Genomic DNA, 24,558 nt, shown 5'->3' on the forward strand with positions numbered 1-24,558 from the left:
CGTCGTCGGTCGGCTCCGATATATGCGCTCCTTTTTTTCCCCTTTGCCACTACCGCCTTGTGCTGCTGCCTTCTCGGATCTTTTCCTTACCCGCCCGTTCTGCTATTCCTCTCTTCTCGTCCCATTCCCCGTTCTCCTGGGAGCCCTCTTTTGCGTTAAGCCGCCACCGCGTGGCACACACATCGCTGAGACGACGACGAAGCGAAGGGAACTTACGGAGGACCGCAAGGATAACGCTCTCTTTCTCTGTCTCTTTTCTCTCTCCTGCCAGTGTTGGATTCAATTCTGCGAATAAAACGCGAAAAAAAACTTTCAAATTTCGAAAGCAACGCCAGCAATAAAATTGATATGTTAACGTCGAAATATTTGACAAACTACTATTTCTACATTTTATGACAGAAAGTGAATACCTTAAAGATAAACTAGAAGAATAACCCAAGTAGAACACAAAATCAATAATAAAGTCATCATTATATTGTAGAACGTCATCATGACGTCATATTAACTTATATGTGACAAATAAGGTCACGATGATGTCTTTATGATATTATTATAACTTCTGTGTTCTACTTGGGAAATAGTAAGATAATTGCAGCGATGTCGCGTATAAAATGTATCAAGTACGAGGGCAGGGAGGCACCGAAGGGTGCGTCTCGTGCGCGCCTATTTAGCGAGATCCACTGCCTTTTCCGCTCCCTCTTTCGTCCTTGTCGCGCGAGCCCTTCACCCATACACCGCGTTCATCATTCTACCCTCTTCGTCCCTCGTTCAGCACTCAACAGCAGCTCCTTCCTTCCTTCCGTCTTTTTTTCTCTCTCTCTTGGATACGCACACACACGTGAACCTGTGTATATTCGCTCTCTCTCTTTCTCCCTTTGTCTCTTTCTTTCTTTCATTCTCACAACCACTGCGTTGAGAAGCCGGGTATGCGAACCCCGCGATACTATGTTATGCCTACGGATCGCGGGTCTGACATACTTTGTATGTTAATGCCACATAATGTCGGTTTTGTTCCTCTTTTCAACGTTTATTTGCTCGGCTCTCCTCTTGGTCCGATCGCTTTTGTCGCGAACGGTGTGTGCGTAACCCCGTGCCGCGTTTCCCATCTCCCTGATATCGCTCTCATCCGATCCCGGAGGAGAGATGTTTAAGAGTGACGATGTGTTTCGAGCCAGACAGCGAGACTCATCCATAGAGAATTGCGTCTCAAAATCTCAAAATTGGAATCGCACGGAAGAAGGCTACTACTAAAACAAATTTTTTTTTTCCTACTAAGCGTACAAGATCGAATGTGGACTCTAGGTTCTAGGCTATTCTTTTTATTCAATGTTGAGTCCGAAGTTAATTCTTAGTACATATCATTGGATTATTCGTGTCCTGCACATTTCTTTCTTTGAAAAACTAGGAGCTTAAGTAATTATCCATATAGCACATTTTATTCGTGAGACATCCTGGAAATGTCCTTAGTACGTTTTTTAGAGTTCTACGTTGTATGCGGTAGTTATAATATTTATATACTTTTTTTTTTAAATACACAACCTTATCTTCTTTCACAAAGATATCTTCTGAAGATGTTAAGGTATATGTAAAAATAATTTTTGTATATTTGTTAAAGTGATGAAAATTAACCTGGGACATCATCGTATGCAGTAAAGGACCGGAAAATTATCGTATGTACTAAGGGTTAATACGACTGCATTGCGAACAAAGTGCGAGAAAAATGGAAATGAGATATGTAGGAATTAAAAGAATATCAACAAAAGAATAACTAGAGATGGAGACAGGAGAAAGTCACATTTATTTTTGTTATACGATTTACCCTTCTAATTCGAAGAAGAATATTTTACTGTTGATATGCGAGTAATGACAGAAAAAAACAATGAGTGAGCTGAGAAAATATCGAAAACAAATTATCAGTAGAACTTCGTGAAGCTATAGTAAATTAGCGTAGACAAGGCCTCGCGGCGTAAGGAATAAACAGGTAGTAATTAATGAAGCCATTGAGGTGTTCATAGGATATATGATTAACGAGACGACGTGACGTAACATAAGTTACGTATGGCATGGCAGGTTAAAAGACGAAGAGAGGATGAAAAAGAAAGGGATGGAACGAGAGGATCGGCGGCAGCAGCAGCAACAGCAACGACAACAGCAACAGCAACTCGGCAGTAGCGAGTAAACGCAAAAGCACCCTCGCTCGGCCCCGTGCGATGCAAAGACGGGATATAAATAAGCGGCTGTCGTTTGCGGAAGCAGAAAACGGGCAAAAGGACAGAAATAAAGAAGTCGAGGAAGAAAGGGAGCCAGCGACGAAGAAAGGAATAAATAAGTCGGGGAGCGAATGCGAAGGAAAGAAGGAGAGAGAAAGAGGCAGAGGAGAATCGGCAGCACCGGGCCCCCGGCTCTCAAGTCCCTTGTCGCTTTGCTCGACCAACGTCCCGATCTACTACTTTCGCGGTATACGACCGTCCTTTCGCATTGGAAAGCTTTTATTTCCGCCGTGTGCAGGGGCTGGCAGGTGTACCCGCGTCTCGTTATCCGAAGAGCCACCTCTTTCGAATCATAGGATGGATTTTAGAGGCGTGTTCGTCGAGAACGGAATGGCTCGACAGATGCGTGAATAACTAAATGAATTCTAATTGAATAGTGGACGAATTTATGTCGATACTACAGATTAAGTTCCCATAGATCATTCCAGCAACATTGGCTGTATTCAGAAAAAAAAAACAGCTTTGCAAACAGCTTTTCTTACTGTTGTAAGATTCTTCAATGATTGGTTTATTTAACATTTGCATTTAGTGAGGAACTAAGACTGACTCACATAAAGAATTTTACAACAGTTATACAAAGCTACTTTTCTGCTGAATGCTATTGAATGTTGCAGCAATGTTGTTATAAGCTTCTGCATTATATGGGTAAAGATTGGAGCACAGACCTTTGCATAACGCAAAATGTATGAAGCATAATAAAATCAATCTCCATCAGAATCTTTTATTTTATGGAAAGGAAGGAAATTAAGACTCTGATTGGTTCATTTTCTTATATTATGCATTATGCAAGACTGTATGTTCCAGCCTCTAATAAACTTTTTCCTAAATTAGAATATAGTTAGGTAGCATAAAGTCTCCGTTTCTGCTTATTCTCAGGTCGATTAATTTTCTTTGATTTAATTGGACATTTGAGGATGATTTTAGTCAGAAAAAATTCCCAAAATTCGTGCCGCCGAATTCAAAGACAAAAAAACGTTGAAACTGCTAAGGACACCCTGTATACGCGCATACGCATATACAGCAGGCATATATGCGATGGCTGCGAACAGAACGGCGTGCGGAACAGAACAGAACAGAACAGAACAGAACAGAACAGAATGGAGCGGAATCGAAAGAGAAACGGAACACACAGCGGAGAAGCGCGAGCTGACTGCGGCAGGGGCGCAGCATGTTTATTGGCGCATCTCTCAGTCTTAAATCTTTATGTTGTCTCCGCGACGGGGTCCGCTCCGACCATCCCCCCTGGTCCCATCGGAGAAAGACGGAGAATCCGAGAAGGGCACCGGCACGGCGCGGTGAAGAGAGCGAGAGAAAGAGAGGTAGAAAGAGAGGCGTTCGCCGGAGCACACAGGGAGAGATATATCTTCCCAGGGAGAGTTGCGGTCGCGAAATCGAGTCAAGAGAGTCGGACAAACCGACGACCGTAGGCGCGCATCCACCGCATTACGCACACAGAAGCCGCGATTTTAACGTGCCTCGAGAAACGCGTGTCGCTTGGTCGCGCCGAGCCGAGAGGGAAATGGACCTTCGCCTTCTTCTCGATGCTAAAAGCGCATATAGAGATAGACAAGGAATTTTATTAACGATTGCGAGTATAAGGAAGTCCAGCAGCATGAAGTCGCTCCGATAGCACATTTTCTTACGACGATTATATGTCAACGGAATTAAGAATCGACGCGATTACATTGGGTCGTTTAATTGTCATTTTTTTTACATTTGGGAATATTATTCTCGAAAGGCATTTTTTAAAAGAATTTTTAATATTGCTAATATTTTTAATATTCTTGAATATTATTAATAATATTATATTATTATTATCTATTTTTATATAATATTCTTGGATTGGAAAGAGAGAGAGAGAGAGAGAGAGAGAGAGAGAGAGAGAGAGAGAGATGAGGAATAAATTGAATCTCGGTCAAAAGTTAATCGTGAGTTATTGCTATGAATATCGATAATAAAAGAACATAGTTATAAGCATAGTTATAAGTAGGTAAATTTATATCTACCATGATTATAAGTATATTTTCGTGAAAAACGAGTTTCTTTCAAAGAGAGAGTACACAGAAAAAAGTTTTTTAATTGAATTAACTAGAATTCTGGTGGAAAATGAACAATCCAGAATTCTAGTTAAATCTACAAAATTTCTGGTTAAATCTTAAAATTCTAGATGAAATAATCAACATTTAATAGAAATCTAGTACTTAGATTTAATCAGAATTCTGGATTGTTCATTTTCCACCAGAATTCCAGTTAATTCAACAAAACATTTTTTTCCGTGTACGTCTTGAATGTAGCCGCGCGACAACGCGACAATCGAGATATCGCTGCGCCTTTTAGTAACGCGCACGTTCATTCGTTCATCCGTCCGTCCGTCAGTCAGTCAGTCGAACGATCGCATTCGCGGCCCGCGCTTTACACTCGTTCCGAAAATGAAATCGCCAGGATGTTCCAAACTAACGTCCCGTTGCGCAGTATTCTCGTCATCGTTTGTAAAAGTAAATGCCGTCTACGACATAACGTCAACGGCGGGGAAAACGCACGACAGCTGTCAGCAACGACGGTGAGTTTTAATAGCCTTGCACGTATTGTTTATCGGATTGCGTCGCGTTTAGTTCATTAAGTGGCGGCGATCGGTTGAGAACTATCGAGTGATCGCGGCTACGCAGGAATCGTAGATTAACGCAGTAAATTGAAGGAGCTCGAATTTTGTTTTGTAGTATAAAATTATCTTTGCATTATCAAAGCGTGCGATCGCGCGCTGAATTCGTAATGGCGCTCCGAATACGTTCGTAATCATGATTTTAATTTGATTAATTTGCGACAGGTGGCGCCACTGAAACGTGCGTAGGCGCTTGGAGTAGTCTTGAAATTGAGCTCGGGATGGCGATGCGTACGCGATTTCGATGAACAATTTGCGTAATTCCCATTGCACCGATTGTATGTTCAATTTCAAACATATCGTCAAAAGTATCTGATCTAAAATAAAAAAAGATCGAGAGACAAGACATTGATACGATAAAATTATTGACCGTTAATGTTGTAATTATTCAAATTTATTAATTTAAAATTATACCACAGAATACTTGTAGAAATTTAATATTGATGGCCAATTTAATACTAAAAGACAGCAATTAATTACTTATATTTATTATAGATATTAAATTTAAAGCATTATTGTTCAGTGTACTTTTAGTATTCCAAATAAGTTATTAATTACCGTCTTTTAGTATTAGATTTCTATAAAGAAAAAATCGATATATGTAAATCGATACATGTTAATTTTTCCAGTTTTTAAATTAAATAATTACCTTTATAAATAACAGATAATTTATACACAAAATTAATATAAAGGGTCGAAATATTTGTATGTAACACTTTATTTAAAAAATACGAGAAATTGAATTACTGAACTATAATCTCCTAGAAGTCTTAAGTCTTAATTCTCTTAATAGCCTGCACAATTGTAACGTACTTTTATTTATTCTTTTATTTTATTTTTTAGATTTGCCAGTATCGAACAGCCTCGGATAATTCTTGAGCCTTGGATGTATGAAACAATCTGCAGGATAATGTTCTCTCGGCTATATCATGAGAGGTATCAGATTCAATTTCAATTCGCGAGAGATGGCGAGAAATGGCGCCGAACATTCCGCCGAAAGTTTTCCACAGGAATTGCCAGTATATTCCCGAGACGATGCGTGCTCGCGATGGCGGGTCGGTTGGTCGGTCGGTCCCTGACGATCCCTAAGTGAAATATCATCGGCAATCATTCACACGAGATCCTTATCGCACGGCTAACGTGATCCCTAACCCCGCCGAACTCGGGAGCAGTTTTATATGCGGGCCCCCGCGGCGAATGAATAACCCGCGGCAGGCGTGGGTGCCCGGTGCCGGCTGTGGTTGCACGTGGAGGAGTGTCGTCTCGTTCGGATTCTGCGAGCGGGATCGCGACTGGAATGTGAAATCACAGTTTCTTTCCTCTCTGTCTCCCTTGCGACGAGTGCGGCCCGAAGATCCACACCCGAGGAATTGCGGGGAAGTATTCGCGAACGACGCGACGATCCGCACGCACGGACGATAAATAAGAACTTCGGCATTTCGCGCGTTTCTCCTCGCACGAGCGATAGCGAGACATGACTTCCGATATTCGAGTACCTATCTTATCTGCCAGTCCCGTCGGTCGATACATTGCGGAATGCGCGCCACGATCGTTGGACGATAAAAAGAAAAGTAAGAATAAGAATACGCGCTTGAGCTGCGATAATCTCGAGTATATCGGGAAACTCGGGTTAACGTTGTCTTTGACTATTGCCCGTTTCTACCAATGTATAGATTAACTTTAATCTTGGTTCAACTTACTCTTCATCTTTTTTTAATTCTTAGAACCAAAAAAAGATGAAGAGTTTGTTGAACCGAGATTGAAATTAAATCACATTGATAGAAACGGGCCTATGTTGTTGTTTCTTTGCAATAAAGACTAACTGATGCTGTTTCTACCAAGATTAACTTTAATCTTGGTTCAACTTAAGATTAAAATTAAACTACATTGATAGAAACTAGCATGAATCAGGCCCAGGGCGATGAGGAAAATACAGAGAAAAAAGCCTCGATTGTTTGTAATTTCGATGTTTACGCGTTTTAAGCCACCTGTCGCTCATGAATAGAAGTCAAATCACGGTGAGACGCGTTCGTCTTGGTTTCGAAAGATGTTAATTAGGCTTTTACGGTACACGGCCAATTCCAATCTACATTGTGTGTACGAGGTGAATTCTCTCGCGGTAAGGAAATCGCGCAATACTTTTAGGCCCCCCTGGTATACACGTTGCGAAAAAGTGAAATGTGTTGTACCATTGCGTTTCCATTGTTGTGTCACGGGGCGGCGTAAAACGGGGCAAGGTTGCATTCGCGATTGTTCGGAAAGAGTCCCACATGTAAGTTCAAGTCAGTTCCGAATCTTTCGTACTTATGCCCTCCCCCCTCCCTCCCTGTATTTTATATTCTATCTATTTATATTTTTCGTATACATATTTCGCCTCGATCAATATTTTTTAATCAATTTTTTTCAAGTAGAAGCTCTCAAACAGCACATAATATTTATAAAATATTTACAAAATATTTATAAATATTTATAAGATTTATTTTAAATATTTTGTAAATATTTTTTTGTGATCTTAAATTGCACAGATTATAAACATTTATTATAAATATTATAAAATATTTATTGTAAACGTTATAGTAAATGCTAAGAAAATAATGAGACATTATAATCCAATTAAAAAATACTTATTAGAAATATTTATTTATATTTATCATAAATATTACATAAAACATTTAGTCTATATTGTAATAATATTTCGAATAAAGCTTTATATAAAATATGTATGAAATATCTATGTAACATTTCAAAAAATGAATATTAAATATTTATCATAAATATTTTGTGATGTCTGGGATAATTCTATAGACAAGTGTCAAAATATATTTATGTCGAATGAGGTAATACATGAAATACGTATACGTTTAATGGAATCCACGATATTAACTTAGAACTCGTGCGCGAAGTTAATCAGTAATACTAACTTTCTATGACGATCACAAAACATTTTGAAATATATAATGACATCTCAGCAGCGTAAATGAAAACGTTGCGGTATAGTAAACGAGCAGGCGATGACGAGAGAATGAGAAAGAAAGAGAAAGAAAGGAGAGGACAGTATGGGCGCGCGTTTCTCATTGTGAAAATCTCAGGAATCTCTGACCTCCGGTGGCTGCTCGCTTTAATTACGTTTGTCATTTCGTCGACCGGTGTCTCATTATAAAGAAAGTTCGAGACATAACTCAGCACTTGTTGCGAACTTAGGTGGCCTCTTTCTAGTAACGGCACTAACCAGCCCAACCAGACGACCACAGCAGCAACCAAGCAAGCAAGCAAACAACCAACCAACCAACCAACCAACCAACCAACCAACCGACCAACCAGCCAGTCATGAGCCCCCTTTTACCTTACGTATAGCCCTCCGCGTGCCTCTCTTCGCATCGCCGCTCTAGATCTTCGGATAAGAGCGAACACCATTTTAGCGGTTCCTTACACACCAGACATCCGTTCCCTTCCTATATATATACGGCGGTACTCTGGAGAGCCTGGCTGCATTTTTTTTCCGCGCGAATGTGTCAAACGGGAGGGAAGGGCGCGAAGAAAGGGGATGATAGACGGGACCAAGTAGAAAGAGAGACCAAGAACCCGGAAAACAGGAAGAGATTAAAAAAGAATGAGGATCTATCGACTGAAACTAGAGGTCCTCAAGTAAGAGATTGGACATCATACATTTGGTCCATTATATTTTGTAGGATCTGCATAACACATAAAGTGAAATATCTCCTTCTATCTTATGCATTTATTAGTCTATCTTAAGCAGATTCTGAAAAATATAGCGAGTCAATCAGAAGTTGTCGAATCTCTTATTTGAAGATCTCTAGCCGAAATCTCTAATCCTGTATATGCATGCTGGGATTTGTACGCGTGAGAGCGAAGGAAGTAGAAACAGGATAGCGTACCGTTTTACGCGCGATAAGGGTTTCGTTGTTCCCCGTTTGTCCTGCAACAAGAGCGGCATTACGTCGGCGCGTTTGTTTGTCGTTTCGCTGGACCAAGGAACGCGCTACCGTTTTCGATTAATCTCCTCTTATCTCGGTGACTGTATCTCGGCGGCTTGTAGAAATGCTGTTAAATACCGTACTGTCGAGGGAGAATTTTGGTGATAAAGAATCGGGGTGTATATTATCGATAACGTTTAATCAGTATATTGATTTCCTGATTAAACCGATTGCCGTAATCTTGAACATGATTAACTATTATTTCTGAGAAGAAACATTGCTCCGAGTTTTTCTCGGAATTTTAGAAGCGGATGTTGCTTATCTACGAGGACTTTGCTATTTTTCCTGTAACGTTACTTCGTCCGCGAGATACCTAATCGCGCATGCTTCATATTCAGGTTAATTTCGCATTTAATTGTAGATTTATCTGTTTACGAGACCTATCCGTTGTACTGTTAGAGAGCGATAATCAATCTCACCGCGAACGGTGAGAAGATCTACTTCAGGAGTGAGATCCGTCATTTCATAAAATTACCTGCGCTGTAAAGTGGAGAAATCATATTTATAATTATGGCAGCGTAAGAAATAACTGACACGCCGTAAAGCTGGTAGCTATAATTATAGCGCAGGAAATTGTGTGTGCATTTATATCATGAGCATTAATATATTCAAATATGATAAGCAAACAATAATTATACTATAATATTTAGATAATTCATCGAATTCGTTGTTCGGATAATCGAGGTAGATCATGTAGATCGTACATATATAAATCACATAGGTCGTATAGATATCGCACAGTGTAAAATAATCATAATTGATCTCGTATCGGAGTAGATATATAAATTTCAGTATCGAGTCGCGATGGCGCGGCGCGGCGTTTTTCCGAGTGACTCGCGTGCATGTAACTCGATTGCGATTTGCGTATGAATCCTGTCGGCTCGGCATTCGATCGCACATAAAATCTAGCTTTGCATGCTGATAAGGGGCCTCGCGTACACACCTGTGTGTGCGTCACACCGCACCGGGGCCGGCCGTGCGTATACGTACGCGCACGCATAAAGAGGCCCCGCCGCCGCCGCTATATTGCACCTCTCTCTCCCACCCCTCGTTTCCGACCCCTCCTCCGTCTCCCTCTTACGCTCCTTTTTTTTTCTCTCTCTCTCTCTCTCTCCTCTAAGCGTGTACGCGCGCACGCAGATCCCGCGTGTCGATGTGGGTACGGTTATTAGCCCAGAAAGCAAGGCCCCTGCTTCCGGTGTAGGCACTTCAGTTCGAGAGTTTCTTAACCCCTTCTTACACGACTCTTGCTCGGCCTGGCCTGGCCTAAGACTCTGCCCCGGCTTGGCCTGTTGTCGGTTGCGGGTGGTAGGTAGGTAGATACCGTAGAGGTACGGCAGCTAGATTATACAGGGTGTTCCGCGACGTACACGACGAGTTTCACTCGCGAATCTTTTGTGCGATTCTTTCTCAACAAAAACTCATTCAGTGATTTTCGAGCGATAGACAGTCAAACCTAATCAAACGTTTTCTTTCGCGAATCAAATTTTGCAGAGGCGTCAACAGATTAATTTTATAAACGAATACTATTTTTTCCGAAATATTTAACATTGAGAAATTAAGAAATCGCAATAATCATGTCATGTGGCGTTCAATCGAGTCTTCGTGGAAAAGATGTCAGTCTTAAGATTCGCAGAAACCGCAAATTAAATACATCTTTCAAGTACGTCGCGTGCAAACACCCTATATAGGTGTACTGGCGTGCACACTCCAGGGTAGATTACCAATGGCGAACCCGTCATTTTTCCCGCGACGAGTTGGACCCGACCTGTCTCACCAGGAGCACTCGTAGATTTCGAGAGACACCGAACGATGCGCACGATTCCGTGCACGCGATCTCGGCTATCGTACAGTAGCGAGCATTATATTAATTTATAGACTAGAAACGAAGACTTTACAAGACGATCGAAATAAGCGAGCCAGACATCGGAAAAATAGCGAGCGATAATAACTATATAATGAGATTGTCGAATGACATCGTTTATTGATTTGTCTATTCGAGATCAGATTTAAAATCGATAAGAATAAATTTTGATGTTTTTAATTGCTAGGAGGATCAAAGACATCGAAACATTCAAAGCTAAACTAATAATTGATGTCACACTCTTAAATCTGTAGTGTTAAATTGAACTTAATGTGAGTCGCCACTGCTCCTACTCAGTCATATCGTTATTTTATACTAAAACAATGGTTACATTTGACCCTATACAGTGTCAATTTGACACTATGTAGTATCAAATTGACACGATATAGTGTCAAATTTAATTATCGTTTTAGTAAAAAAATAACGATATATTTAGTAGAAGCAGTAGCGACTTACATTAAGTTAAATTTGACACTACAGATTTAATAGTGCATCGTACATGATTCAGTAGAGGAAAAAATTTTTTACTACTACATTTGCACTCTGTTAACCGCGCTGTGTCTTCACTTTGTCTTATTTGGTATAAATTTGGTATAAATTTATTTATTTTTTTTTAATTTTAGAATGCACTTTAAGATTTTGAGGTTTAAAGTCGATGTTTATAATCGGTTCTTACAAGACAGTTTTTTAAGTACAGTCTTGAAATTAGCAACTTACAAGATACTATTAAGACGATCTCAAAACAAGAATCAACTATGAATATCCAAGTATCGATCGAACAATTCGACAATACAAAAACAGAATTGAACAGGAATGAATTTCTAAGTTGAACGGTTTTTGCGGTACCTTCGAGGATATTTGCGAGCAGACGAGAGGCGTTCGCAGTCTTTCGAAAGTGATGACCCCGCGAGCGGTAAAGGTGCGTGCATGTTGCTTCCTCCTCGGAAAGCATTTTATACGTATGGAACAACACTAATGCGATGGAGATTAGCTTACCTGGGTTCCCATGAACTATTTTTGAGCTTAATCGTTGCGCTGATCTGCTGTTATACGCCGTACATACACACGCGGCTGCGTTGTAACAGATAATTACTCCTCGTGGCGGAGGATAGACGTTCCTGGATCGCTAATGAGACCCCCTTGGAATATTATCGATGCGTACGGTAGCGTGCTCGTAACCGTCGTTTTTCTTCCCGGCCGATGAATTTTCTGTTCCTTCCAACGTCGTCATCAGGAAACGCCCGTGTTTCTCAGGGTAGAGATAAAAAACGCGAACGTTACTTTTCCGTTTACTTCCGTGACTCGAAGTCGCGACATTTTTCGCGAGGGAGAAATCTTGTGTGTTACTTAATACTTATTATTTTATTATTCCTCAATATACTTTGGATATATAAGGAAAAACAAGGATTAATGAGAATACAGTGTAATTAATGGTATGCAAAAAACAATGTAAAAACTTATACTTTTTTTAATCCAGAAAAAAAACATCGTACGTTTCGATTCACTTTGGAGTCATTCTAATTGAATTTGTATCAAATGTGCAATTTGAAATTTAATTTTGGATTATTCGGGAAATTCAACGATTGGAATATTTATGACGCCTCGAAGGATCATTCCTCCCTTTATCTCAGGTAGCAAGTTGATGTTATTTGTTATCAAAATGATGACAAATAACGTCAGTTTACTATCTGGGTCGCTTCAATCGAGCTGTTCGTCACTCGTGAACGCGTATCGCGAATCGTCTGGGTCACAGGTGAGAGATTAAAGAGTCGTTCTCGACCTCTCTCTCTCTCTCTTTCTCTATTTCTCTCTTCAGTTGAGAGCTCACGTGGAAACGGGCTCGTACTTGCACGCAACTGTAATGGTCGTCATCGATTAAGGTGCGTTGATATAACTCGTGACTCTCGATTGATGTCGGATCGAGTGGTTCAAGTTACGACACTCGAGTATATCATATAAAAATCTTTTAACGTAAATTAATTATTTGCGGTAGAACTAAGAAAATGCATACAAATATATTAGATATGCGACTATGATATTTCTTTTTTCCTAACCTAACCGTGTGGCTTAAACAATGGATCCGCTAAAATTGTTCGGCAAAAAACTGTTGCAACGTCGGAAGTGGCAATGCCCGGCAAGCGTACGGTTCTCAAAGGGTTAATTGGGCATAGTAACTCTTCAGGTGACCAAGCTCCATGGGAGTGTGACGGAAAGAACCCGGTTTCGTGCGCGGAATTAAATACAGTACCCGCGTCTCTATTTATAACATCTTATAGATGAACGTCTTCTCATTCACCTTGTCACAGCGAAATATGGAACGACCTTGCTCATCGATGTTCGTTACACCTTGCTGACAACAAATATATCACCGTAGCACGTTGGCGTCTCTATGTATACATATTACGAACATTATTTTAAATTTATTTTCACTGCTTCTCTCTCTCTCTCTCTCTCTCTCTCTCTTCACTATTATTATTATAAAATAAGAATAGGGATTTAAAAATGAGAATAAGAGAGATTTGATTTGATTTTTCGATAAGCGTTTCTACAAGAAATTAATTAATTGGAAAGTGCATGCTCTTTCGTTTGTATAATACATATTTGTTTATGCGAGAAGTTTTGTATTTAGTTACATTAAGTTTACGCTTTGTCGTAACGACTTATTTGTATAAGAATGTACTGTGCGTGTATCCTCATATATATGGTCGTTTAAAACCAATGGCACCGATTGTACTCGGAACTCGAGCCTTCATTATACGCCGTCTCCAATCACGTGTGACAAATTATTCCCGCGTCACTTCCTTTAGTGCGCCGACGAGATTTCCACGGAGTACGACCTGGAAGACCGTCTGGCAGCCATGCCCAATTCTATATACGCATCGACATTTGAGACAATGAAATGACAATTATAATTAATCGAATTTCATTCGTCGAAGCTCGAGATCGTGCGTACTCCCTAAAACTTTTAGAGTAAATCGTTACTCCGAAGAGTCAAGTCTTACACTTAAAGATTGAAAAATTGAACTACTCTTTTTCAGCTCAATTTTCACTCTCCAGAGTGAGATTCCACTCCAAATAATTTAGATAGTAAATAAAAAAAAAAGTAAAACTCACTTTACAGCTAATTTTTCAACTAGAATTACACCTTACATAACGTAATCTTGCTCACAATTGTCGGGATGTTTAAAAGTTAACGTCTTCTTCAATTTCTCACGATGTCGAGGACTGACGGAATGTTCCGTAATAAATTTAACGGATTAAACCTCTGGCGCGTTTCATTGAATTTTCGATGTCTATCATAGCGTGACACGATTCAATCAATTCGCGTTTAACGGGTAAAATGTTGAATGACATCGCGCGTCTCGCAAAAATTCTCGTCGCGCAGTGCAGTGGCGTCAGATTGGAATATAGGATATACATAGAGAGAAAAAAAGGAGAAAAAAGGTATCATCCTTGCGTGTCGGAGCCGCGGCTGAGGTCGAGGAGCAGCGCGGCGCGGCCGAGGCACACATGAGGCGGCGTGCATAAGTCAGCACTCAGGATATTTCGTCATTTCCTGCTTCTCACGCGATACAATCTAAATTAACTATGTTCGCTTGGCTAGGCCTCCTCCCTCGCACGGAGAGGCTCTCGCATCTCTCAAGAAAATTTCTTATTTCCTAGCGAGGTGGGCCGCGCCGCGCCGCGCCGTCGTGCAAGGTACACGAGGGGACGTCGAGCGGCGTCGAGACGTCGAGAGGACGAAGACGAGGAGGATGAAGAGCCATGCCGCATCGGGGCTTTCACAACGTTCCCGTTTTGCGCTGCCAACTGAGTAAGTTGCCGCTCGCATTCTCCACGGCTCACACTCGGAAAATCGGCCTTTAAAGTCCTCGCGACCGGAAGAGAGAATACCTACGTGTTGCATCGGGAAAATGCGATGCTCGCCAAGAATCGCGAGATCCCCTAGTTTTCCTTAGTCGCCTCGAATTCCATAAAAGAAGTATGTAGATACGTGAAACTCCGATCTCTGTTGTACGTCAAACAATATGTCAAAAGATTCTTGCGATATCAAGAGATTTTAAAAAGTTTCGTCGTGCAGAGTACAGAGAAGAAAAAAGATTGAAAGGATGTTTTCGCTGAAGTATTAAAAAATTTCGCCAGGTATAGATCCAACGATAATTTTGCTAGCTTGGATCATAAAAGTAATTATGTAGACGCTCAAATTAGTTGCCGGAATGTCAAAACTTTTTTACAGCATTGCTAAAAATTCTTGAGATTCCAACATAATTATTTTGATAGTCTATCAAAATTATCTTCAGATTTGCCAAATTTTTATCTAACCAAATTTTTGGATATTTCAGCGAAATTTGTTTCGTGTGCAATTCAGCTCGTAATATTCTAAATAGAAATAGAGAAGTGGAAAGACCAAAAAGACGAGCACATTGAGAATGAAAAATCATAATAAGTTATTAAATAAGATACTAATAATAACTAATAGTTGAAAAAAAAAGAGATCGACGGAAGGAAAAATTAAAGCACCGCAATTTACGTTCACACACGGACCGGTTGCCAACTCAACTGTGACTTTTGCGAATTCCACAGGATTCTAATTTGTGCCTATCCTCGGGGAGAGGCCGTTTTACGGCTCGAACGACGCAGTCGCGGAGGAAGTAGGGCGTAAAGTGCCTTGAACTTTGAACCGCGCAGCTCTTTTTCTTTTTAAACGTCATAAACGAGAAACTCCGCGGGAAACGTCCACGTACAATTTGTCGACGGCGGATAATTTAACATTTTCGGCGTTATTAACAATATCAATCGCGAAAAAGTGAAACTTGACAAGAACAATATTCTTGATTACTTCACTTCTACTCGCGATTTCTACTCGCGGCCAAGACTTTCCCACGATATAATTAATCACGCGAGATGTCATCGAGATCTCAGTCTCGTCTACATTTCACGCTTCCCGGAAGTTAGGATTGAGTTTTCTTCCGAGATTTTTTTTCCATTTTCCGGAAGTTCGTTAAATCAAAGCGGTTTCGCGATCGCGACGGCTTTAAACGATCGCGCAATTCGTGATTACGACATCGATGGCGAGAGCAGCGAGTCCACGTGGTTTCTTCGGTGAACGTCTGACCAGCGATGGACCGCATCACTTGCTGGATGGCCCCTGGACACTTCCGCTTCGCGTTCCCGGTATCACGATTAGACTCCGTATAATACGCGCTAAATACACTGTACGGGAGACTCTGGGAATCGGCGATTAAGAACCAACGACACGCGCGATGATCACGATCGGACGGGCATTTGCAATTTTGTAATTACGATCGCACGATTAAATCGCGTTTTTCCTTGGAATCCAAGACACGGGCGTGCTGGCGAACATCAAAGAACGCGCGAAGCGAACGGGCGAAAAGAAAGGAGATGATATCGGCTACGAGTGTGTTAACTGCGGAAATGTTATGGCGTAGAACACACGCGGGTGGAGAAGGCGTAACTGACCATGGTGTAAATGCATGCGTTCGTAGAAAAACGGGGATTACTAGTGTTTTGCATGGAACGGATTCACGACGACGCTCCTTTTCCGTCCGAACGCGCAGCCTGAACGCTTGCATTAAGCTACATTATAGAGTATAGACGCAAACCAACTGCAAGGTTGTTGCGACGGCCAAATCTGAACGCTTGCATTTTGAAATTAAAATTGGCTGTCGCAATAAGCTTGCATTTAACTGCAGCTTTATAAGGCGGCGACTAACATGAACATTATTAGGGTCGCGTATCATCGTATTAAATCTAATTCTCGCGAAAACGGACCTTGCTCCTGACAATATTCGGTATTTATAGTCTTATTAAACGAAGCTAATATACCCGGCGCATCGCTTTGAAATGGAGTCTGATCGCAAGTGCGGTGTCGCATGTAGACGCGCACGCACGTACGCACGTACGCACGCGTGACGCGGGCTGGCGTACGCGGCGCGATCGGCCGTGCCGGTGGCGTTTCTAACAAATTAACGGCCGATATCTCCGTCGTTTACCCTGCTCCTTTGCCTTCTGGCTCCACCTCCCGGCTCCGAGGGAGCGGGCCGGCCCGTGAGAGGAGCCGCGGCGAGGCCGACATCCAGCGTCTGCGCCCGCGCGGGAGAGAGATCATTTTTGCCACGTATTTGCAAACTGAATAATAAATACCGCGAAATATATACGCGAAAGAGCAGCGTGTTCCGCCTTCACGCAGCTCGCGCTCGGCGCGGATTGGTCGCGCCGGTCGCGAGGGGACGGCGATATCCATTCGCCGTCTCGCTCTCCTCCGCGTCGCGTCGCTCCACGCCGCGCTGGACCTACTTTGTACACGCACACGCGCGCGCGCGCGAGACCTGGATGCACGCGCACGACGGAACTCGTGGAGAAGGGGTACGTCTGCACACGCTCCACTGCCTGTGTGCGTCGTGTTTCTCTCTTTCTCTCTCTCTCTCTTTCCTTTTATCTCATCACTTGATTCTCTTTCTCTCTTTTTCTTTCTCTTTCTCCAGCAGGAGCGGAGAGAAGTGGCATTCGGCTCGAGCAAGCCGTCTCCCTTGGTCCGCTTCTGCGTCTCTCTCCTCTTTGGTCTCTTATCTCTAGTTTCCTCTATTTTTCTTCGTCACTTTTATGACTCTCTTTTCTTTCTTTTTATTTCTCATTTTGAACATCTTTTTTATTATTTTATTATTCCTACATCTGTTATTTTTTTTTACGCTTCTATTTGGTTTTTGTATTTTCTATTTAATTATATTTTTTATCATTATGCTATATGCTATTAAGGATTTTTTACCAGAATACGATAAATTTGTTTTCTTCTTTTTCTTTCGCATATATATTTGATCGTGACATCTGTACCTAATTTGTAGTTTATGTCTTGTACTTATATCTTTCTTTTCTCTCGGAAGACGCTTTTCTCTTTGGAATACAATGAATTTCTCTTTCTCTCTCTATTTGTCTCTCCTTTTGACCCTCATGTAGCCAAAAGCGTATACGCGCCCGCATGAGCGTCCGATCGAATACATATCCATTTTGCGGCGTTGTTGCACCACCGATCGAATCGGCTCTCCTCATTGCATTCGATGCATATATAAGCCACTAGCTTTTCTAAATCCAAATCCATCGTAGAAGTAATTTCAGGGTTGTCACAGACCTGGAAAACCGGGAAAAGTCAGGGAAATTGATATTGGTCAGGGAAAAATGTAACAAAGTCTGAAATTTTGTGAAATTTGCTCACAATTTCCCTAAACTGCACACTTTAAACGATTTTAATAAAATAATTAAAATGTATATACAAATATATAAAATGAGGCTCGAAAGAATCTATTAGTGAAAAATATAAAAAAGCCCATCAGGCTAAAATTTATATTTTATTCAGTATTTTTATTTGATCGTTCTTTTTCGTAACTGCATTTTTTTTCCAATACTAATTTATTTTTTGTTGGCTTGGATTTGCACCCAAAATTTTAGTATAAAAGCCTTTTTTGCGTTGTTTTTAATATAGGCTAGCTTTCCTATAACTCTTGACTTTAAATGTGTTAAAATTTACATATTTTATATTGGAAAGTTTTCCATTTTCATCTGGAAAACCTGGAAAAGTCAGGGAATTTTAAAATTTATTTCCTGTGGCAAAACCATGAATTCGACACAACGAGAAAAACGCAGTCGACATTTCGCAGCATGTATTTGGGGGTTTCAATTTGATAACCGAGATTAATGACGGCGTCCGTCCATGGATTAACATACATGCTCTATTTTTGTTAATTGTAAACATATTGAATTTTTTCGATCCAATTTTTAATAATAATGATATTTCAAAATGCAAGGGAAAAAGAAAGAGAGTGAAAGAACGAGAAAGACTAAAAAAAAACAGATTACAAAGTCAATTTGGAAATTAATTCGTAACTTGGTTGTTTTCTAATCAAAATTGTGTAAGAGCGAAAGAAAATAATTCGCATTGAGGGGATAATATCATTAAAGGGATTGATAATAGAAGCAACACGAAATATTGTATCAACGATAATAATACGCGACCGTTCCCATCACGTTCCCGACTGTTAGAGACTTCATTTCGTTTTAGGGATTGTTCGGCCGAATAGCATAAATATTTATGCACATACGCAAGCATTACGCGCTTGCCAGCGCATTAACGAGCACAATGCACTTATATCGTTTCATATACATACCAGCCGCTCAGGTGAGTGACGGCCGCCCGAGCGTGATGTTCTTCTCAGTTTATTTTACGGTTCCTTACGGTTGTCGCTTTCTTCCGTTTACCATCGCTTCTGTTCCATCTCTATTTTTATATACCTTCTAAAGACGTAATAATATATATAGGGTGTGCCGTCAATCATGGTACAACCGAGAGAGACCAAGTTGGAATATCGCTCATGACGAAATGAAAGAAAAGTGTAGAATAGATTTTTTAGATTCACGAAAAAGAAATTTGTACATTAGGAAAAAATATAGTCAATTTTAATAAATATTTAGTTCAATATACTGCCAATTAAATATTTATTTACAGTAAATAAATATTTGTTCAGTAGATTTTTAATAAATATTTAATTGGCAGTATATTCAACTAAATATTTATTAAAATTGACTATATTTTTTATCAATTTGTATCCTTTCGCCTTTTTTCCGTGATATTTATGCATTTCTTTCCGATGATTCGTTCATGTCCTTTCTCTATCAATATAGATTAACTTTAATATTGCACAGAAAAAATGATTTTGCTGAAATATTTAAAAAATTTAGCTACAGCAAATGTAGATGACTTGGGATAGCGCAGGTAACTTGGGAACAGCATGTACTTTTTGTTAAATTTAATCGTGGCCATCCATGAGTTACTAAAGAGCATTTAAAATTTAAACTTTCTTTAGAAACTTATGGCTAGATCCCAAGTCACCTACATTTACGGTAGTTACACAGATCTGAAAATGATTTTATTTGGATCATCAAAATAATTAGGTCGGACGTTCAAACTAGTTTTAGAATGTTACAAGATTTTGCAATATTTCAAATCTGTATCTAGATAAGTTTTTAGACATTTCAGTAAAATCGTTTTTTTATGCAGTTTAACTTATGCTTTATTTTTCTAAGAAAAATAAAGAGTAAATTAAACCAAAATTAAAGTTAAACTAATTGGTAGAAATGAATATAAATCGTGTATATCGAGAGCGATTAGCGCAAAAAACTTTTCTATTGTATTTCTTTTTGCGCCCCATGACGCGAGACAGCTACGTCATGGAGATCGGTATCGATCTTATTATCGAAAGGGCAGCCAGTAAGCACGCAAGTCGAGTGAGTTAGCACGGTATCGCCCCGTATCCTCTCAACTTGTTTTATAATCTTTTAAATATTCACTTTGTACGCTCGGTTTTACATTCACTACAGCGTATCGGCCGCTACGCTGCACGAACTCGCGCGTGTACTAACTCGAAAATGATTATCGGTCAGATCGCAGATCGACCCGCGATTGGTTTTTTTCAGAGGGAGGAGGAATCCGCTTTTGAATCATTCTCAATTAAGTTTAGTATTTATGAGAGTAATTCAACGGAGAAGAGTTAAAGAATAGAAGTGAGACCAGCTGTCTACGGTTGCAGTGCCTTGTTGTGCGTATGATTATCGGAAGTGACTCTCGGCTATATTTTTCGACTCTGTTGAGCTATCAGATTAAGTTCGACGTTACCTTCTGAAGAAAATTTAATCTCTAAGGCTGAATTGTTCCATCTTTCGGTAAAGGTCAGTTCACTGTCTTACTCTTTTACTCTCTTGTTTATCCAGTAGATAAATTATCAGTAGATAGTTTATCCAAAGATGGAACAACCGGTCTATAGCTTTTAGAACCGATTGTCACTCTAAAGAATAAAATCTTACTTTTAAAAATTGAAAATTGAACTACTTTTTTTCAAGAATGACACAATTTTCACTCTTTAGAGTGAGATTTCACTGCAAAGAATATAGAATACCTAATATTTACCGCAACAAAGAATCGTACGCGCGCAAAAGGAAACGCGCTTGTTTACGTTAATTAAATTTGTGACGCATGATTTTGCGCGCGCAGAATAATTAACGCGCGTTCTCCCTGCCCATTTCTCCCTCCCCTCTCATCGTACACATTTATTTTTCACGGGATAAAGTTCGACGTAACGAAGCGTCCGACGTTAACGAAGCGTTAAAGCGAAGCAGGTGGGTTGCATTAATGCAACACCGGGAGGAATATAAAACGGGTAATCGCGAAAGGTCGCATTAATATAGTAATAATAACAGGATAAAAATACGCGATTTTTCTCTCGCGAAAACGACGCGAAGTACACTCGCATGTATAGTTTATATTTAGACTCGCGCTTAGAGCGAATTTATAGTCATTGCTATCGGGATCCTTTATGCACCGTCCCTTGGCGATATTGCGGTGTGCCTACACTCCTCTAACACTCTAGGCCGACGGTTCTCAAATCTTTTTTTGCTCGCGACGCACTTATCGTCCGAAAGATGAATTACTCTCGCGAAACAATTCGCGTATGTTATCTTACTTTTTTCGTTTATCTTTTCAGGCGAATACCGAAGAAGGAAATTTTTTTTTTTAAGAAAATTAAATACAGATCCTCCTCTTTATCCGCGTAGCGATCACAATGTGCCGAAATTTTCTACGCGACGCGCCCTTTGAGAGTCACTGCTTGAGACGTTAGAGAAAGAGAGAGTACACCGTGCGTCTATAATCTCTCGGGTTTTTTTTCACGCGCGTGTGATGACACCCACGTGGTCTCGCCGCGCGGCTCTGCTCCGTGCGCGCGCGCGCGCGCGCGTGCAATTCACATGGAGCCACTAGCCGATATCTATATGGTCGCAACCTTTCTCCTCTCATGTGCTAATCAATCTGCGTGGCTTCCTACGCATTTCGATTACGTAAACGCGGCATTGTGAGCCCAGCGTGAAAATGAAAAAAACGCGAAATCAGGAATCCGCGCCTCGCATTCCGCGAACCGCGCTCGCCGACCCCCGCGTGCGAATCGGCCTGCCGCGGCCTCCGTCTTCACCGATATTTCATATTCCAATGACATTTGCGGATACATACAGCCCCGCGAGGATCGACTATCGAAACGCGCAATAGATCGTGCACTTTACACGCGTGAAATTATTAGCACGCTCGACCGGAGGCGGGGCGAATCGCTTTCGGAATGATTAAATTCAATCCAATCTAATCTCCAGGGACATATAATTAATTGTAGAAGCGCGCGAATGACATGTATATAAAAGATAATCGCCGAGCATTTCGTATCTCTCGTTTTCAAATGCCTTTCTTTCCAACATCCCACTTGAAGGATTAAAATTCGTCGCCCGAGGCACCGCCTACTTTGCTTAAATACGCCTTCGCATCTTCCATTTTTTTTCTCTCTTCTTTGTGGAACTCACATCCATTTTTCGTCCCACCGCGCCGCGCGGAACTTTCGCGGCGATGCGATGGCGACGGCGACGGCGACGGCGACGGCGACGGCGACGGCGACGGCGACGGCGAAGAAGATGCACGCCGCCAATGCACGGGCGGATCCGCGAGGCTGCGCTCACACCGCTCACGCGGGGCACCTTCTCCCGCCAGGTACACCCGTGTCCACCAACACGTCTTCGCGTATATCCATACATTCGCAAGTACACGTATACAGGGTGTTTCTCGAATCGATCTCTACACTTTTCGAGATACTTCCAATCGATTGGCAATAAAATATTTCTAACAAAAGTTTGTTGATTTTTAATAAAGAATTAATTGCAAAAAGAAAAACTTTAAATGTATTATTAAATATAATTTTTTAATGAAAAATTGAATTTCTTTTAATCGGTCTATATCTTTTTTCTATATTCTTCTAAATAACAGAAATTAATTTATTGATATTATAGCATTATTATCATTTTTATTATATGATCTTAAAATAATTCTATTAATGCTTACAACATATTCCACGAATCTCTATTGTCTAAAGCAGTCGGATTCAAACGTAAACTATTGCAGCTGAATCTATTGAAAGGAATAGAACTTTGTGTTGCGGAAGATGGTATTGCAGTGTTTGAATATTTATTTTAATTTAATAAATATACTTGATGTGTGAAAACAGCGTTAAGTAAATGTACTTCACTTTTATGTATATTTCGATTTTTTTTTACGCATTTCGATGACTACTATTTCTGTATTTGTTCTTACAGTTTGTTTACGTTTGAATCTCACTGCTTTAGATATCGATGACAGGTTTGTAAATTATCTTGATGTATTACGTCTCTTTATGTATTACAAGAAAAAGGAAAGAAAAATATACAGTTCCATTTAAAAAACAATTTGAGTTTGATTTTTCTTATCAAAAGATGAACAAATTTGAAATTATTCTTATGCAATTAATTCTTTATAACCACCAAACTTTTGTTAGAAACTTGTTGTCAATCAATGAGGAAGTACCTCAAAAGTACCGTGGCGACCGATTCGAGGAACACCCTGTATACACGTTGTACATAAATAGCACATATACACGCGAAGACGCATGTAGATGTTGCGCCCGCTTCCTTCTCGTCTACGCCGGTATATACGCTCGACCGGGCGCAACATCGCCGCCGCCACTGGCTGCGATGCTCGTGGTAGTTGGCCGTACCGCGTCGCGTCGCGCCGCTCCGCTCCGCTCCGCGCCGGGTCCCAGCCTGGCTGGCCCGAGTAGCAAGTCACCTCCGCTCACCTCGGCGGAGTGCGCGCGCCTGACTTCAGTTCGCGCTCGGCCCGAGTCGTCGTGCAGCACGGAACGACGGAACGCGGCAAACGCGCAGGAGGCGAGCAAACCCAGGCCAGGCAGGCGAGGCAAAAGCAAGGCAAGGCAGTCAGGCGCAGTCAGACGGGACGGATAGGCCGGCTGCTGTCGCAACGCACGCGTGTACGTGTTGCAGCTGATCCGCGTGCGCGTGTACATGCACGAATCTTCCACGGGAGGAGGAAGATTGACGGACACGTGACATACGGAATTGCTGCGTGCGGTGCTGAAACGCTTGTTATTATTTAACCTACGGCAGTGAGATCGAGATCGAAATATCGGATATCGGAGCGAGAATAGAGACAGTAGACGCGACTCACGAGGACACGGAAGATCCGCGTGGTGAGTGCCTCCGGTAGAGATTCTTGCGCAGGAACGGAGCGTGGTATTATGTCACACTCCCACGCGAGCGACGGCCGCCGCTGCCGTTCCTGCCGCCGTCGCTGCTGCCACCGTTGTTGCTGCTGCTGCTGCAAGGCCCAACATCCTCGTCGTTTGACATTTCCGCGGGTGTGCAACGCCTGATGGATCACACACGCGCGCGGCCCATTGTGAATGTTAACGCTCCTTTCGCGTATCACCTTAGTGTGTTCGGTTTATCGCCGCAACAAGATTCTTAAACGAGACATTTGTGCTGTCCCACGAAAGCACCGATATTTGTCGTAATTCGACAGTGACATCGATATCCGACGCGACGCGATCCACGTTCAATTCTTCCCGGTGTTCCTCCCGTCGTCGGTTCGAGAAAAGAAAACAAACGTTTTTGGATCCTTTCATTCAACGTCACATCCACTTTGCCAGGCAAACGCGCCGTCCAACGGCCTCCGTGGGAGGAAGGCGACAACAAAGGTAAACGAGAGAGAAAAGTGATTTGGCGCGAGCGCACCGTGCGCGCGTTTTCCACGAGCGAAACCTGATCGCTCGCGCGGTGTCACGTATCGGTATGGCACGCGATACGATAGCGATACTCTGCGCGACTCCGCTCGATTCC

The 24,558-nt window shown here is 41.4% G+C and overlaps 1 protein-coding gene across 2 annotated transcripts in view; it reads left to right on the forward strand.

Moving 5' to 3' along the window:
- The first annotated feature begins 14,554 nt into the window (after positions 1-14,554).
- LOC108761924 (Sox box protein 15) overlaps positions 14,555-24,558 on the forward strand; it is a 51,264-nt gene continuing 41,260 nt past the window's right edge. The window contains exon 1 of one of the 2 annotated variants that reach the window (XM_018508703.1): positions 14,555-14,602. The gene's annotated coding sequence lies outside the window, so the exon portion shown is untranslated. Of the gene's footprint in view, positions 14,603-23,583; positions 24,417-24,558 lie in introns of those variants that run through there. The other variant, XM_018508702.1, reaches the window with a different exon arrangement.

Source organism: Trachymyrmex cornetzi, unplaced genomic scaffold (assembly GCF_001594075.2).
Source record: "Trachymyrmex cornetzi isolate Tcor2-1 unplaced genomic scaffold, Tcor1.1 scaffold270, whole genome shotgun sequence".
Taxonomy (NCBI): Eukaryota; Metazoa; Arthropoda; class Insecta; order Hymenoptera; family Formicidae; genus Trachymyrmex; species Trachymyrmex cornetzi.